The sequence below is a fragment of the Phasianus colchicus genome, chromosome 6 (assembly GCF_987193195.1).
Source record: "Phasianus colchicus chromosome 6, bPhaCol1.hap1.1, whole genome shotgun sequence".
Taxonomy (NCBI): domain Eukaryota; kingdom Metazoa; phylum Chordata; class Aves; order Galliformes; family Phasianidae; genus Phasianus; species Phasianus colchicus.
Genome location: NC_143441.1, coordinates 26,287,632 through 26,306,903, shown reverse-complemented (window position 1 = coordinate 26,306,903; position 19,272 = coordinate 26,287,632). Strand labels below are relative to the sequence as shown.

The following is a 19,272-nucleotide window of genomic DNA, read 5'->3' as shown; positions in this document are numbered from 1 at the left end:
AATATCACAGTTGGTAAAATTTCTGAATGAAATTCAAGAATACAACAGTTTTCTAGGCTAGCCTATGACCTATGGACATCAAATAACATGTAAGCCATATCTGTGGAGTCTAAAAATTTCATTGTACAGGAGATCCGAACATACAGTGCGAAGTGTTTAATCTCCAGGGTGAGCAAGTGCTCTTACCTGTGCTTATTTCAAAGCACCAAATCCACTAGACCTAACTCATTCTCACGTAAATATAACATTAATCTTTCCAGTAACTTCAGGAAACATTTAGCTTCATGTATTCAGGATACTTAAGATTCAGCCATCTTAAATACATAAGCTGTTGTTAGTTCTTTCTTCTTTCTGACAAAGTAATTTGTAGATTTGCAGATCTTAGAATGGCTATTGCTTTCATAGGATAAAAATTCTCAGCCTAAATTGAAAAAAAATCTATATATAAGCCTGAAGTGTATGAATTCTGAAGCTCTCTGTAAGTTTCTTTTTGCATAGCCCTTTACACATCAAATGTACTAGATTTGAAGAAAAGGAGAGTCAGTCAGGAATCTAAGAGTCCAACTACATCCTTCTTGGTTATAATTATCACCAAAAAAGGGAAGTAAAAATGGAATTTGCCTAATAGTTCTATTCATGAGGAAAACAGAAAGGAAGCCAGTTAATGTGACTATAATAAATACAGTAAAGCCTTGCCAATGAAATGAATAGGTACATTCTTAGTAAGTAAAAAATGTATAGTATATTTATTGAAATGGAAAAGAGCATTTAGACATTGTGCAAGGCTGCTCTAGAAATTTAAGTACGCAGTTACAAATGCTCTAAAGTAATGTGTTAATATTGTAGAACTTATTAAAAAATTCTGAAAACAGACATTGTTAACAAACATAAGCTTTCAGAGCTGTTTAATTCAACAAGAAATGTCAGCTGCAGAAGCTCTCCATTCTAGTCTTAACCAAGGGTATTTGCTGGCATATAACCATGTCCCCCAGTACTACATCTAAATGTTTCTTGAAATCCTACAGGGACAGTGACTCAACCACCCCCCTGAGCAGCCCATTTCAGCACTTGACTACTCTTTCAGAGAATAAATTTTTCCTCACATCCAACCTGAACCACCTCTGACACAACTTGAGGCCATTCTCTCAAGTCCTATTGCTAGTTATGCAAGAGAAGAGGCTGAAGCCCACCTTGCAACAACTTCCTTTCAGGTATTTGTAGAGAGGCTCTCCCCTGAGCCTCCTCTTCTGCCAACTAAACAATTTCAGTTACCTCAGCTGCTCCTCATTAGACTTGTGCTCCAGACCCCTCACCAGTTTTGCTGCCTTTCTTTGGACATATTTAAAGGTCTTGATATTTTTCTTGTAGTTAGTGGCCCAAAATTCAACACAGTAATTAAGGTACTGCTTCACCAGAGCTGAATTCAGGGGGACAATCACCTTCCTGTTCCTGCTGACTACACTATTTCTGGTACAAGCCAGGATGCCATTGGCTTTCTTGGCTACTTAAGCACAGTGCTGGTTCATGTTTGGCAAAGGTTCCCTGCCACATCCAATAATGGATAGAGATTCTCCTTACTCCACCTCTTACTATTTATGTATTTATATATATATATTTTGTTCTCTTTTACTACAGTGGCTAAATCTTTAAATGGATACTATAAAATATTGTAGAATTTAGAAATCTGAGGGGTTTGGTTATACTGCAAAATAAACTAAAAAAAGATGAGGTATAGCATATTAATTTTGATTAGAATTAGAATATTTGGATCATTTAATCAGTATCATCATACAATTATTGTACACTAATAATTTCATATTCTTCTCTGTGAAGCTGAAGGCAACCTTCTCTTACAATCTCTTATGTCTTCCCTGTCTTTTACAGCAAATTGCCCAATTAGGTCTTTAGGTATGTATACTAAAATGTAATAAACACACACATACAAATGTTTCTTACTTTTTGTAGTAAAAGCTATAAAAACTAAAAAGGAGAAAAAAAACCAACCACCCAACCTGCCAGCAATCCAGTTTAATCAATAATATTTTCCTGAACTGCTGAATGAAATTAAACCAGATGAATTCAGATGAGTTGGCTAGCATGAAAAATGCAGATTGCTGTTGACAGGTAAGTCTTTGTTATAAATAAGAGTGAACGATATTAAGTTTGCCTCGGTCAAATTGGCTGTCATTTGATTATGTGATATCCAAAACAAGATATTAAGCGAGAATTTTAGAAGTAGACAAATAATTAATTTATAAAAATATACAATAGAATGAAGGTCTCCTTTATTACCTACAGAGTAAGGTATGTGCTTTATGGATTGTCAAGCCAATCTGTGGAAATGAAGTTTTCTATTTGTCACTTTTTAGAATTCTTAAATATATATTTTGAAAATTAAAGAAAACAGTATGACAATATGATGTGTTTTAAGCCACTAGAACAAAAAAAAAAAAAAAAAGAAAAAGAAAAAGAAAAGAAAACAAACAAACAAACAAACAAACCCAGCATTTAAAGTGAAAGGAAAAAAAACAACAAAAAGCTCATTTATCTAAGTCAGGAAAAAGAACAAACAGATAGAAAGTACAGCATTCTAAATTAAGACAGTGATGAGTGAATATGTGTTTTTCTTTTCTGCTAATTGTGTTGAAAGAAAAGTTTAAGAAAGAACGGTGATCATATTTGGAAACTGAAAATTCAATAAAAGATACTAGTTTAGAATCATTGAGACATTTTAAGTTGCAAGATGTCCAGAGTGTTGACGTACTTAAAAAGACACAAAGTCTAGCAGAGTCTCATTTGCTACTCATAAAGGAAGGTGAACTGTTAAGCCCATTCTGTTGCAATGCCAGAAGATGCATTAGTAAACACCACATGCTTGAGCCTATCTCTATTATTAAGACAGCGACAGTCACTACTGCTCTCATGGCATCTGTGTCTGTTCTCTCCCAAAACCCGTGATGTGTCCAGTTGAACTTTAATTGTTCACTGAGAGAAAAGCTGCTTTTATGATTTACTGAAAAACAAAACAACAACAAAAGAGAAAGCCCAAACCACAAACATACACACACACAAAACAACTCCAAAACAAAATGAACCCACCTCACCCCTTCCGACCCCACCCAGAAGTTAACTAACACAAATATCTCAAGAAACAAATAATGAGCAGTGTACTGTTTTTATTGTACTCCCTACCTAAGTACTCCCATTTATCATCCTGACCTGACAGAAGGTTAGGCCAGAACCAAAGATCTTTGTTTCTAAAGGACCATTCCCATCCTTCCCAGATTACTGACTGTAATTTGGTCATGCTCACTTCTCCTCACTTCCTCACACGTTCGGCCAAATACATCACAGATGAACCTGATTACACAAAGAAGCCATACAATACTTTCCTTCCATATTGTATGAGAAAACCATCATGGGCTGTACTTAGTTGCCTAATCTGTAGTGAGCTAAGATGCTCTTATGTTGGTAAATTTGTAATGTCTATCTAGAAAATAAATAAAAATTATACAGAAAAGAATTAAATCCAACAAATTCTCAACCTATTAACTGGCAGAAGTCCATCAGTTACCTCAGAACACTGCTCCCTTCTCAGTCTTTGCCTTCTTTTATAGAAAAAAATGGTGTACAAAAAGGCAAGACAACATCTGGACTGCACTACAGGGCTTAACCCTCTTCCAGGGACCAAAGAAAACTCCTAAAATTCAGAGCAGAAACAATACCAAGTCACATAATAAGCAAGCTGATCAACACAATTCTTAAAAGTTTGCTTGAGGAAAAAGAAATAATCTGCAGCTGATTCTGAAACAAAAGAGATGAAATAAGTAACAGATCAGGATGACTGTTGCTACTCAGTAGTGCTGAGGATCTTTTGCTTTCTTGTGGCAGGGGAACTATAGAGAAGGCATGGGGTGCTGGGTGGGGTTGGAGCCATGACAGATGGCCTGGATTGGCCAAGGGGATATTCCATACCTTGTGATGTCATGTGAAAGGCCATAAAGCTGTGGATTGTTGGTTAAGGGAGGTGGCTGCTGCTCAGGGATTAGCTGGGTATTACTGGGAGTCAGCTGGCAGGTGGTGAGACTATACACACACACACACACCTCCATGTACACAGATACATAACTATGTATTTGTACAAACGATGTATTTTTTTAAATTCTATTCATTTTCTGTCTTTACCTAAACCCACAGACTATTCCTTTCCTCTCCCTCCCATCCACTGCGTGGGAAGCGAACAAGTGGCTGCCTGTTTGTTTAGATAACAACAATGTAGTACTATCATTTTAAAGTAGTGTGAAATTTAAGAAATTTCAGACACATTATTAAAGCCTGGGAATATAAGGTAAGATGATTTTTTAATTTAAAAATGCAGTTTTTATAGATCTATGTTCTCAGACTATTTTGACTTCTTTGAAACCATAAGTCTTCATATGTTGATGAAATTAAATTATAGAATGGCTTAGGTTGAATAGGACCTTAAAGATCATCTAGTTCCAATCCCTCTGCCATGGGCAGGGTTGCCAACCCCTAGATCACTCTGCCCACGGCCCCATCCAGGCTGACCTTGAATGATTCCAGGGATGAGCCATCCACAGCTTCTCTGGGCAACATGTTTCCAGTGCCTCATCACTCTCTGAATAAAAAATCTCCTCTTAATATCTTATCTAAATCTGTACTCCTTCAATTTAGAGCCATTAACCCTTGATCTATCACTACAATTTTTCAAAGAATGACATAGCACATCTCATTTTACCTGATCTGTAAACAATTAAGATAGTTTAGTATGAAGAAAACAGACATCTTTAATGAAATAAAATCACATAAGAACACAAACAATATACTAAACAGTCACTGACATGCACTTATTTCAGAGTGAAATTCTTAGCTTGAGCAGTGAAGACTACAACACCTGGAATTCATTTGCAGTGATTAAATATCTGTATTGTTACACAGAAGTGAAATCCAATTCCATGAACTTTTGCAAAAAATTTCAGAAAGCCTCAGATTTATTATTGGAAAGACAAGGAAGCAGAGTGCTCAAAGACTGACAGACTGAAAGTGATGAAAACACGAAAGGTAATCTCTAAGTTTTATTGCCAGATGTTTTTGAATTAAAGGGTTCCAGACAGTATGCCAGACAAGCAGCTATTGAAGTAAGGACAAGAAGAATGGAATACCTTGTTCCTACCCTTACAAAATCTAAGCCTCACTTTTCTCTCTGATCTTTGCCTTCTTGTTTTGGTAATTTGCTTAATTTTTAATGACATGTGCTTCTAAACAACATAGAAATCCTTCCCAAAGATTCTTGTGCATCTTAGAATGGGTTTCTCTTCAAGTTTTGTTACTATCAGTGTTGAATCAGCTTCCAGAAGATTAAAGCCTCTTTTATACTCTGACATTTCTTGACATTCCCTGCATTTCTGATTGATCCAGCAGGAATTCCATTTAATCAGGTTGAGATAGGTCATTACTACCAAAGAGCTAGTAAATGGAAAAGGTAGGTTGAAAACATAGCATTTAGGTAAGAACATTAAATTAGCCTAATAATTAACTTTTTTTTTTTTTCCTTCATTTGATTGATGCTAGATGAATTTAACCTGTCTCTCCTACCCACACCTAATAATCCCATTTAACCTGTTCAAGAGAACCTAGCTCCTTTGCTCATCTGTTCAACATGTACCCCTATTCATCCTTTGCATCTGATCCATGAAAATGAAAGTTAGGATAAAAAAAAGTGTTAGTTTGTTCTTCCCCCCAGCACCCCCTTCATAATGTGAAGAAAATTATTTCCAAACAAAGCCCTCAAAGAGCTCTTTAAAATAGTGTAATTAGAGATAAAATTAAACTTAGTAACAGTTCACCAAACCATAAATCCCTGGACTTTGAAATCCTTCTGGAGAAGTTAATAGAGGAGCGTCTTTTGATGATGAAGAATTTCACTATACTCACTTCTTCGATGGATCTCACTTCTGCATTGATGGCAACTACTCCGTCATTCACACAAGTAAGCAAATAAAAATAGCTAATTGAGCTATTTCCTCTACTGAAGGGGAAGAAAGAATTACTGCTATTTTTATCTGTAGTAGCTGAGTACCTTCTGATTACTTAGAAAAAACTGGGTCATGAAATTTATCTGAAAGAGAAACCACATCACAGCAGAATACCTGAAAATATTTTAAACTTTGTGTTGAGTTAGACCACTGTTATTAATGAATGCATTAATACACTTAAATGTACTTTTAAAATCATCTACCAAGCTACCATTTCCATAGCTAACAATTTTAGCAGGCTGAAGATAAATTTAATGTTTTATCTGAAATATTGAGGAGAGAAAACAACCTGAAGAAAAGGGAGTTTTCTGAAAAAGCATCAGAATTTTCCACTCAGTACAGACAAACAATAAGGATATTGTCATGTCAGGACTTCTTCCAGAGTTCAAGAATCCATTGGAAATATCATCTATAATGTCTGTTTATTTAGAGGCTTACAAGTGAAGCTTACAAGTGAAGCTTACACTTGTTAAGAATTGCAGTCAACTCTTGCCCTTAGACTGCTGCCAGTCTTTGAAATATAACTGAATAACTCTACCTTTTTGCTACTCCAAGAGACCACTCATTTTTGCTATTCAGCAAGTTCAGCAATCGCTAGGGTGAAAGCTTTGAGCAATAGAATGGGTAAGAGGAATATTAACACAGGGTTGTGAAGCTGCCATTTGTTGGTTTCTTCAAAATTCAGTTATTCTCTTGTGAACTTCTGTATGAAAGTATGTTAGTTGCTTCAAGACACAAACAACATTTTGGTCTGATGTTGTGTTTTGAAACCTAACTGAAGTATATTGCTTTTATTGCACCGTCAGAATAAAGAAAGAATTCCAATATATTCAGAAGAATATCTACATAATTTATACTTTTATAAGACAGGACATTATTTTTCAAGACATAATAGTTATACCTTACAAAACCACAAAAGCTTTATTTGCCTAGTATAATTTGGAGACTAGAGATAATAGACTAACCTGGTGCAAAACTCTCACTGCAATGCCATATTCTTTTTCCTATATTGTCATAGACGGTATGCACACTCAAAACAGATGTAACATAGTCATCTATTTTTCTTTGAGGAGATATGAAAGAAATTGATTTCATGGCTGGTGAACGAAATAGGTAGACTACATACAAGTTGATCAAAAAGTGGAAGTGGATATAGTTTTCTTGAAATACCTTGAAGAAACTGCAGGCCCAATTTCTTAAGTGGAATTTGAATGACAGTGACATCTGTTGGAATGGGAACATGTTTCAATATAGAGAAACCAGACAATTTACGTAGTACATCAAGGACAATTTTTTGCAACTTGTGGAGATGCATGGAGAGTAAGCCTACTTGAGATAGAAAGAAAGAATGGAGAACTGTGGCAGGTAAGGGTAACCTTGGTAAAACTGAGAATCAGACAGTAGATTTTAAGATTGAGAGGCAAGAGGAAGTCAAGTAGTAGAAAAGTGATCAAACCAAAGGCTACTCCCTGAAGACTGTGTTCAGGAAACTGATAGTCAGGATCTCACGGGAGGTGATCTTGAAGGACAAATGGCCCAAAAGAATTAGTTGACAATGGCAGTCAACTCAAAGTACAAAAAACATTCATAGCAATGTGTGAAAGGTCAAGCATAAAAGCCAGCTTGGTTGAAAGGAGAGTCCATGGAGCAAGGAAGAAGCAAGGTACATAGTTTGTAGCTAGGGAATTTACAATTAGATACTACAAAGAAATGTCCCCAGTGAAGGCAATCATACAAAGCAGAGGCATAGCACCATCCCCATCCTTGAAAATATTTAAAACACTACTGGTTGAAGTGCCAATCTAAATTCAGGTATGGACCTTTATGGGTCTTCGAGTATTTTGTGATTCTAAGATGTCAGAATATTTCATTAAAACTCCATTAAAGTGATCTACATTAGTAATAAAAATGAAAATGATAGACACTTATAAAAGCTTCTCAGTAAGCAATTTTTTGAGAAGATCAAAAGTCCTAAAAATGTTAACGGTGAATCTACTGAATAAATATGAAAGAATTCAAGACAAGAAAAGATTGAACTACAGGGTCCCGTTTCCTGTTCAAACATAGTATATATTTTTCACGCTGCAGTCAAATTCTCATGGTGGAACTAGACAAAATACTGTCAGAAACTAAGGACATCACTCTAACAATTCAATTACTGATAGCTTTCACCCTAACAATTTCTGTGCATCTAGGAGAAAAAAAAGATATTTGGAACTCCCTTATGATGGCATAAAGGAATTTGAGATTTGGATGCCAACTCACTTGGGTGCCTTTGGAAATGTAACTGTTTATACAAGGTTCCCCCCCTCCACTCTCTTTTCCCCCCCCCCTAAGTACAAAGGGCATTTAATAATTGGGAAAAAGTATCCCAGATTATGTAGTCAAACTGTTGCAAGTGACTGCTTCATCTGTCATTTGCTCTATCAGTTGGCATGCCTGCAGATAAAGGAGTTGTAGTGCCATGAGATGAGTAAGAAATTGGGTCCAATATAGTACGCTAGCAGACTGATTCTCTCTCTCACACGCCTTCATATTGTGTGGGACTGCCAAACCCAATCTAGAAGAAATAGTGGATTTGAATGTTAGAAGAGATGAGAGTGGGGGGATGGGGGAGTATAACAATATCATTAAAGTTGCCTGCAGTTCTAAGTTTAATTCAAAATATGGATAAGCAGCTCAAGGAGCTTTGGCATTTTCTTCCCCCCCCCCCCCCCTTTTTTTTTTTTCCCTCATTTTATTATTATTAAATGAAAGATTTTCATTCTTATTTAAGAAGGCAAAATCAGAACAGTGAAGATTATTTTAAAGGAAGGAAAAAATGGATTTAAAGATGAGTCATATAGTTCTATTCACTGAAACTGCACCTCTTAATTCGTTGTTACATCTACAACTGCTTCATCTATAGAAGTATTCAGTTCAGAAATACACTTCTATATCTCTATATACTTATGCTTCTAAAAATACTATTCTTTTGGTGAATATTGTCAGCTAGAAAAAGGACCAGGCTCAGTAATTTGCAAATTTCTTGCAAAACATTGGCAAACAAGTACAAGTACACACAAACCTGAAGAAACTAAGTTTCTTAGAAGCAGTACCTCCCCACTTCACATACTGGGGTTCCTTTTATTAAGCTAAAACATTAAAAGGACAATGGTATCAAATACACTTTAGAAAACTTTGAATTTCCCTCTTATAGAAACTATTTAAGAACATCATTATATTTACCAGGGCATTTTAACATCATTTGAGCTGCCACAGCTTAAATGTAGTGATCACTTTGCTCCTTTCTGCTCTTTTCATACACGTCTTAGTTGACCCATCTGGAGACAAGGGAGGGGAGGCTCTGTGAGGTGAGGCTGGGGCCTGGTACAAAGATTTGCTTAGCTTGGTGCATATTAATAACCTCCTCATCCCTCTGGTGCCCATTAGAATACTCCCATGAAACCCATCAATTCACTCTGAGGCTTTTATTCCCTAAAATAACGGCACTTTATTTACTAATTTCTCCCCAAGAACACACTCTAGACTTGCTCCAAATTATATATAAAATGCATCTTGGAAAGGACAGGGTACCATCCACCAATATATCTGGCCTTCCTAGAGAGACCTCTGCTAGAAGCCGAGGATGAGTAAAGAGGCCCTTTCAGGCAGAAACGGTTTGAGGCCATCTCTCACCATGCAAGTGCCTTTAGCTCTATCCCACTCGATTAAAGGGTCGACTGGTACCTTGTTCTTAACGCTTTTTTTACAAAAAATAAATAATCTGGTCCCTGTCTACCCCCAACCGCCTTACTCCTCTAGTTGAATTCTTTCTCCAAATTTGCAAATTTTCAGTCTTCAGAAAACAGACCATGTGCCAAATGGCGCACACACACTAAACCTCCACTCTGGTCTGTTTAAAAGGCTCATCCCATTTGCATTCACCAAGAGTAGCACACGTCCTCTCACGGGGCTGGGGCACCACTGCTTTGGAGCTAGTCTTTCAGCTGGTAATAAATAACTCTGCTGACTCGGAGGCAACTACTCCTATTCACCTCAGCTAGAGAACTATCCCCAGTGCCAAAATGTCAATCTGATGATCTATTTCCTAAAATTCCTTCTGGGCATTGATTCTTTTTTCTTCCTCCTTGATGCTGCTGCATGAAGCTGTTAGGCTACATTAAATGTTGCAGGCTGATTTCAGCAGTGAACATACTGATTGTTTATATCAGCTTTTGTGGGTAAACAGTGATCATTCAGCATGCGAAGACAGCGTATAATTGATGGATAATAAATACATCTCACTGATCACCCAGTGTCAGTGCTAAGATTATTTTGTTAGAATAAACTTAATATAGAGAGATCTCCAACTACACTTTATCTATCTGCAAAAATTCTGCAGGTATTTGATTATGTCAATATTTGACACTGTAATACAAAAGTTACACATAATTTTAAAAATTATATATCAGACACAGATATATTTCATATCTTATTCCAGCTGAACTTCACTATCCATTAGAGTGATTAATTTGGTGTGCATGTATGGGACAGAACTGGTATCCATCTTTTTACCAAAAAGCCGGAAGTGGAGCTTGACCTCTTTTGGCAAGTCTTCTGATGAGGTCACTTATCTCGACATGGGATAATTCCTATGCACCTATTAGATTAACTCTTTTAGGCTCCCCTCTTCCCCTCGCCCCAACATTAACAGCTTCTTTCTTTTTCTTCCTGCCTCGCTGTTCATATAGCAGTAAGATTTGGAGCTTTTTCTTCAAAAACAAAGAAATGTATTTTAGTGCTTATTTTGTAAAGTAATGAAAGTGTTCAACTATTCACTGCTCCTATCAGATCCTTTAAACTAGTATAGACTAACCAGTGAAGATAACAAGAACAAAAGGAGCTTAAAGTGGATGAGCATAGCTGCATATCAGTTATTGTTATGTTAGTTACAACATTTTGATTTCCATGACATTTTTTCTGTATTTCTGAATACTGTTTCATTAAAGTTGTAGTTATTCTTCAAGAATATCTTTCAGAGTTATTCCCTCTTCACAACTTCACAAAGCAATGACACAATGAACTGGCGAGATAACAAATTTTGCATGTTAAAGATTTAACCTTGGTGTCCTTAGATTCAGAGTTTTGCCTTAGCAGGGACTGTAGGACTGAACAACTAACACTACTACTTAACCTACTATTATAAGAATTTTTTTTTCTTCTATTTTTTTGTGCTTATCTAATAGACATTTTGTTAAGCTATAGAGCTATAAGAGTTTTTATACTTTGCATTATGTTGTGGAAACAGCAAATGAAAGAAATTTGACTTTGGCTTTCCAGCACTTTGAAATATTCACTTTGAATTGTAAATTGTTTATAATACACAAAGAAACACTTTGTAAATAATAGAAAAGCACCAGAAATTAAATACAAATTGTAGTATTTAGTCTCGTCTTGCCACTGTTAACTATTTCAGTTCCACAACATGGTTCAATAAATCAAGCACACCGTTCAGACATTTATCCTAAAGGAATTAGAAAACAGCAGAAATAAATGAAGCTGTGACAACTACAAAAGGAAACCAGAGAAGGAGAGAAAAAAAAAAAAAAGGTGCTCCTCTAAGCACATGATAAAGCAGATGCTGTAAAACAACAAGGGGATAGCACTGTTTCTTCTTCAGAATTGATGATCGTTTGATAAACATCTATTCATGCTCCTGGAAAACCCTGTCCATCAGTGCATATCAGTACAAATTAATGATGACATGTCCTGATTAAACTTGCTGTGCTGTGAAATGTGATGTATTATCTGCATGGCAGTAAATGAACAAATGCTTGCAGGGAGTGAACAAATTAGTATATCCACAAATCTCAGGTTAGACCCCCAAGTCCTGCCCATGACGAAGGAGGTGTTTAATTGGTGAAATCAGCCAATTGTGCTGTGGATTTTGCAGGCAAGAACTTTTTGTTTTGTTCATTAAAATGAGACATCTAAATATTTCTGTAGAAGTATAATATATGAAATTACAAAATATTCAGTGATATTTCTGTAGCCTTCCACAAGTAAAACCTTAAATAATGTATGCCACATACATCAACAAGAAGTTCCTCTTAGGAATAAACTGAATGTTACTAATGCTGTAGGGGCAAGATCATAACATGGCCCAATTGGAACTTTGTTTGAGTGAAGTGATTTCTCAGTAAGGATTTGTGAGGTCATCTAAAGGTTCAATTTTTTAAGAGACAAAGAAAAATAATTTTAAATTTAGGATTTCAATGTCATTGAAAAAAAGTAAAAGCACTTTCACTTTACTAAAACATTTCTGACACAAGTGTTGAATAAGCCTTACTTCTTAAAAAGAAGAGCATTTTTGTTCAGCTGAACTTAGGCTACCTCCTACAATGGGTAGGTTACCCTTGGGAGCAAGTCTAGGACTTTGCAACCTATAGTGCTGAAATAAAGGGGTACTCAAGGCAGTAGGCAAAGTTGGCAGAAAGGAGCAATACTGATATTTCCTTTATACTTTTATTCATGGAACAGGCTATAATAAAATAATATCTTAGGAATCTTGGGATAAACATTTATTGAATCACTTTTAATACATAGCTTCCTCTGTAAACACTACCTAACATGTAAGTGAGAAGGAAAAATACATCAATTTCTAATCATTTCCCTGTCAAAAAAAAAAAAAAAAAGTAAGAAAATATTGCACAAGGTCTTCTCTGAAGCTTTTGTGTGTACATTAAGAAAGTCTAGGAGAACAAGCATTAGCCATCCAGGAAAATTTAAAGCAGCAAGGACTGCAACTACCTACAAGTCATTTAAAAATGCCTAGAAAGTTTCGGTCAAGATGGCATTTAATACAGACAGCAGCCTTTAAACTATTTTTAGATACTCTTCCTCAGCTTTCGTAAAAGGAGTCAAGGCAGGAGTGTATTAGAGAGAATAACAGAGTCACCAGTATTAAGTAGATTTAAAATAGGATGCTTGCTTTGGGAAGCAGGCTGAGAAAGTTGCCAAAACCCAGGCTATTTTTCAGGCAGTCAGTTCAGGAAGCTAGCATCAGGCTTGTGCTTTCCTTTACCTGGCCATAGAGGCTGTGACCTACTAATAGAGACTGACACAAAAGGTGCCTTCAGCTTGTAGACAGTCTCTATTCCTGAAAAATACAAGGTAAAAAATACTCTGTCTTTTTTTTTTTTTTAAAAGTGGACTTCATTATATATATATATATATATATATATATGTGTGTGTGTGTGTGTGTGTGTGTGTGTGTGTGTACACACACACACACATATACATACACACACTTCAGAAATAAAGGCTTTAAATAAAGCTACCTTTTATACAATACATTACACTTCAGTGCTGTTGCACATTAATTTCCCCTGATTCCAAGTAATATCACTTTTCCCATTGGTGCTCACAGAGGCAAGAGAAAATTACAGGTGGGGGCAACAATACCAAGGTAGCTTAATGTATGACAAACTCTGCCTTTTGTTATCTCTTTTTAATATATATACTTCTTTACACTTGCAGATTTCTCCCAAAGTTATGGAATGAGCCTTAACAATGAGCATCTTCTCACTAAAGGAATGAAAACGATGCCATCACAGTGAATACAGCATATGAAAAGGAAGGAGTATATACTTCATCCCAGAAGTTAGCACTGCTGTCATTCTGTAGGCTATAGGAAGGCACTGTAAGCCATGGATTTGTCTTGTGACTTCATGTACTTGTATTTGGCATTTCATAGAATCATAGAAGCACAAGATTGGAAACGACCTTTTAGATCATCTAGTCCAACCATTGCTACCACAAGCTAAACCGTATCTCGTAGCTTGTCATCTAGGCGCCTCTCGAACACTGCCAGGGATGGCGACTCCATCACCTTCCTGGGCAGCCATTCCAGTGCCTGCCTGACCACTCTCTGTGAGAAAACGTTTTTCCTCATGTCTAACCTAAACCTCCTCTGGTACAACTTGTGGCCATTTCCCCGGGTCCTGTTTGTTGCCTGGGAGAAGAGGCATGTCATTGTCCATTGTCCACGTCCATGTCATTAATAGGGTAAAATGGCTTATATTTTTGCTCAAATCAAAAATCAAATGAAAAATGAAAAATCAAGCATATAGTATTTTTGCCTCTATCTAGATATTCTAGATAAGGCCTCCGGCAAAAATTAAATCTTAATTTACTTTCACATAGCCAGTTTCCATATAACATACAGGAGACGGAGGAAGAATTCTAGTCTATTCAGCATCTCTATAAAAATTTAGAAGTTTACAAGGTCTGGAATTTTTATTTATCTTAATTCTGCAATTACAAGCATTCATAGAACCCTAATGGGACAAAGACCTCACAGTTACTTCTACCAGCAGGAAGGATGCAAGTGAAGGAAGTACAATCTTTTTATGTTATGGTTTTTGTCTTTGCCAATAGAACATGAAGTTGATGAAAGAGTTGCAAAACAGAAAGCCGAAAATTTGACAGAATAAATCCTCTATCTGGGTTCATGTTCTCAGCAGATCATGTACAAATGGGACCTACAGTATAGTCAGTGGGCTATACATGCATCTGGCAATGAAAATTACTTGGATGTATGCTGCTGTAATATTTAAATGTAGTTATGAACCAGAATCACTTGTCAGACGTTACAATGCCACAGAACATGGAGAAGGCCCTGTGCAACTCTTCTCCTCACCCCAACCACCTAATAAATCTTGTAACTTAAGAACAGGTGAGAGACAACAGATAAATGTAGATACGTGGAAAGAAAACAGTTTCCAATTTCTCTCGTAATAGATGAATAGATCTTTCCACAGATATTTGGAGGAAGGATTTGAAAGAAGAAAACAGTGAGTTTTCAGATGTTTCCAGAAGAATTTTATTCAAAGAAGATCATAACATGGTAAAGTCTAAAAACCTTTAAACTTTCAAATCTACATTACAAGATAACCATCATGGCTCCATTAGGATTTATGTCACACAAACAGACACTTTCCTTTGTACTGAACAGATTACATAGAATGAGAGCTCTAAACCTAGAATGTTTTTAGGTACAGATATAAAAATACTTTTTACTAAGGTATGTATAAGCCACTAAGGCCCTCTAACTGTGCCTAATTTAACTGGTAATGGGAGAAGGAAGTTAGAGTACAGTATCAGAGAGGAAGAGACTGCAAACTGATGACCCAGGAATCTTTTAGTGGTGAACTCTAAATGGATCTAAATAGGCAAGAAAATGTAACTACAAGGACTGTGATGGAAATACAAAATAAGAAATACTTTAATTAAAATGTGTGAACAAATCAAAGGAAACAATCTAGCAGAAGGAAAATAAACTGATGGAATACCAAAAATTTAAAAGGTTGAGAAGAATGTAGACAATTATTATTTTGGTGACCAAAGGTAAAGATTCAGTAGGGATGAGCAGGAGTCAGAAATACTATCAGGTCAGCATAGTGATATGCATGAGAGTAACTGAATGAAGCTAAACAAATAAGGCTGAGAACCACATCTCTCTCAGCATTCAGTGTGGCAATGTCACAATAAAAAAGGTTACTTAAAAAAAATTGCTTTCGCTTTTCCTTTACTGTATGATTAGAGCAATGAAATAAAGTCATAATGCCACATGAAACATTTTTCTAAGCCTTAGTAATTCTATTCCTTAGTATCTAAAGAACAAAGTTAACAGTATTTAGGAATTATTTCTTTGGTCTTATGAAAAGTTACTGCTGTTCCTTCTCAGATTATATTTTGTGGCATTTTCTCCTCCAGAACTATGTTCTGTTCTTATGTTTACGTCTGCTGCTTTAAGCTATTAATTAACAATCAAATAACACTGAAATGAATGAGCTGTGAGACTGATTTTATATCTTGGGATAGCATGAGCTTGAAGATGCACAACAACCATCAAGTATGACAAAACGGTGGTCAAAGCATACAGACATTGAAGGATACTGCAAACAGAAAGCTGTATGTAAATGCAAGAGAATGACTGTGTTGTACACAATTCGCATACCTCTGATGTATCACATTGTAATCAAGGTTTGCATACATGCCTGCTTTTAAAAAAAAAAAAAACAAGAATGTTTTTATATAGCACTTAGCATGAGATATTTAAGCACGGTAAAGGCTTGACTCACTATGTGTCACTGCTATTCTAGGCATGAAAGACAAGAAATCCAACTGCAGCAGCTAGCTACTCTAGGCAAAAATAATTAGGAGTGGGTTTCATTATGCTGTACATAGACATGGTTTTGCAGCACTGTGTGGGGATCCCTTAGGGCAACGATACAAAATTTGATACCAAGTCAATATTTAATTGAATGTACAAGTCCTAAGAACTAGGCTCAAAGCAACTATTTATGGGTACTCAACCTTTTTGTTACATTACACAGCTGAAATGAGAGTAGTGTTACAGACCAGTAGTGTGGTGAAACCTCCCAGGTACAAGGGTTCAGTAAGCTTTATGGATGTGTGAATGCTCAGAATTTCTCAACCTCTTAAACTTCTTTGCAGACATTTCTCTTGATGATGTTCTGAGCCTTACCACAATATAGCACAATAGGGATAAAACAATGACTCCGGTAAACCAATGATTTCAGTGCAGTTGGGATTTCACTTCTTTATCAGTATTTCCACATTCTCTCAGACAAGGCTATAATATTTTGAGCACGAGTGCCAAAGCTATGACTTAGTGCCACGCTCTATATTAAGACTCCAAATGCTCTCAAATGGATAAATATTGGAATGTCAGAAGTAGAATGACAGATTACCTGCATCATCTACACCTCCTACACAATTAATTCTTCAGTATTAGTTATTCTTGCTGTCCTGAGAAAAGTGTTTTAACTTAGAAAAATGAATTAAACACAGAGGCAGTCACTATTTGTTTATGTATCTAACAAAAAAGTTACTTCTAATTGAGAAACATCTACGCAGGTTGCTTGGAAAATAACGCCTCCTATTTATTTCCATGAAGACTACAACAGATATACAGAGAACAGTAATAGTATTTGATAGAGCAAGTTCTTGGCTACAAAATATTCTTTCAACATAGGCACCACCAGTAGCCAATTCACATGAATGAGCTGACTAGACACTCCTGCACAGCATGACAGTTGTGCATGGCTATCCTGAACATGGCTTGTCTTTCAAGTCACTGGCACCACTACTGAAATGCACCAGCCACAGCCTTACTAAGATCACATCCACTTTTGTTCTCCATAAATGTTCAGCAAGTGTTGATGAATGTCAATAGTAGCAGTTTTTTTTTTTTTTTTCTGCAAGGAGAAATTCAATTCCACATATTTACTTCCTACAGACTTACATGTCAGATGCCATTTTTTTTTTTTTGTCAGACTGCTCTTCTGCTGTCATCTGTCACATGACAACAATACTAAAAGGAATATTGGTGGGAAGGTTCAGTCTCACCTGCTATACCACCACCATCTGCTTCTGATGTTGTGAGCTAATATAAGAAAATATGAGGCATTACTTTTGGAGCAGCTCATACGTTGAAGAGATTGTGTACAGAAGGGGAACAAGATCTGGCAAAACAATCTTCATTCTCATTATGTCTTATTTCTTTAAGACCCCTTTGCCCTGTGGTTTTGGATCAAAAGTTGTTTGAGGTTCCTTATAACACTATTTTGTTGCACTTTTCAAGTCTCCTTTTACACAGCATGCCATTTTGCTGTGTTTTCTAAAGGAAATATACAGTAAAAATAGTTGAGAACTGCTACATATTCATCTCTTTACACTGGATTTGAGATTATATAGTAGCACAAGTGATTTGCAGAGGACGAGTAATCTGTGGCAAGTTCAGTGAAGTATTTATTACCTACTTGTACTCTCCTATTTTTAGATAGATGTCATTCAAGAAACCCATAAAGTTTAACACATTTCTGATTTTTCTAACAGTTCTTCTCCACCTCCCCCCCCTTTTCTATTTTTTTCCTGTTTCTGTGCATCTGATCCCCAGTATTCTGCCTTGCTCTCAGTTGTCAAAACAACCATTCTGGTCATATTTGAATGCTTGACTAGCTGTCATGATAGTACATATTTCTATGCACAGACCAACAGGGAGTAATGGGCATCTGCCATAAGATTTATTTTTTTGCCCAAGATTCAGCAGGCAAGCCAAGGAAAAACTATATATCATTTCACATACAGTAATAACTCAACTCTTTGGCAGAGAAAACTGATATATCTGATGAAGTGACAGGATTCCTATCAGGAGAAAAGAACCTTATCTTGCACTGAAGGAACATGACATTTTCTTAAAGCCCCATTAACCTCATGTGAGTCCACTTACCTCATATCCCAAGACAATAAAAATAAAACCGGTGGTTGTTGCAGCAAGGATTTTAACACGATATCTACTGGGTTAGATATTCTAACATTTCTTTGTGATAAAGATGCAGCTACCAGAAGAGAGGCAGCAGAACAGTAGACAGCCTACATATTTTAAATAACTGTGAAGTCAAAAGCTTTCATAGATTAGTTATCACACAGTATTAGCCAACAATTTACCATGAAGTTTAAATGACACACTGAGGACTGTAGGATTTCAAGAATTACAGTGATACACATATACCCTTATCATTATGATCCAACAATTGCTGTCCATTCACTTACAGTGTATTTGGTACCTCAAAAGGAAGTATTGCTACAAATATTATGTCTTGTCAAAAACTTATTTTGCAGTCCAACAATATTAATCTGTTTTTCACTTTATAATAATTAAATTATAATCATATAGTAATGAGGGTTCCCTTCTTTAACTGTCTGCCCATTCCATTTTATTTATAAACAGTCAATTGAGAGAATTATTAAGAAAAATCTTGACTTATAACTTTTCATTACCCATTTTCTTTCAGGAAGAAGATAGACTATACTGATAAATTAATCTGAAACAGAAGGAACTATGAATAAAACAAATCTCCTTGAAGATAACTCTTAGGAGTCTCATATGTACTTAAATAATAAAAATGCAGAGATGTAACTTAAAGACTAGAATTTCACTTGTAGCATTTTAGTCTGGTGACAATTACAGCAGTGTGAAGTCTAAACTTTCATTGCAGGAGCTTGAACAAACACTAAACATTTTTACATTCTCCAACAGCAATTAAAATTATGTTCAGATTGAAACAAAATATGTCACTTGTATTACAATATTAGTTAATAACTATATTAATAAAATGTCAATATAAAGTAAAACCTTACACTT

At 35.9% G+C, this 19,272-nt stretch overlaps 1 long non-coding RNA gene across 5 annotated transcripts; it reads left to right on the top strand.

Moving 5' to 3' along the window:
• The first annotated feature begins 2,548 nt into the window (after nucleotides 1-2,548).
• On the top strand, nucleotides 2,549-19,121 carry LOC116227008 (uncharacterized). Of its 5 annotated transcripts, none has more exons than XR_016467765.1 (6): nucleotides 2,549-4,077; nucleotides 4,198-4,348; nucleotides 4,878-5,082; nucleotides 13,578-13,740; nucleotides 14,841-14,946; nucleotides 18,923-19,121. It is a non-coding gene; the product is annotated as an uncharacterized LOC116227008 (long non-coding RNA). The 5 variants fall into 5 exon arrangements; XR_016467763.1 differs by having other exon boundaries at nucleotides 2,549-4,080; nucleotides 14,849-14,946; nucleotides 18,923-19,120; XR_016467764.1 differs by having other exon boundaries at nucleotides 2,550-4,080; nucleotides 14,861-14,946; nucleotides 18,923-19,120.
• Nucleotides 19,122-19,272: the final 151 nt, after the last annotated feature.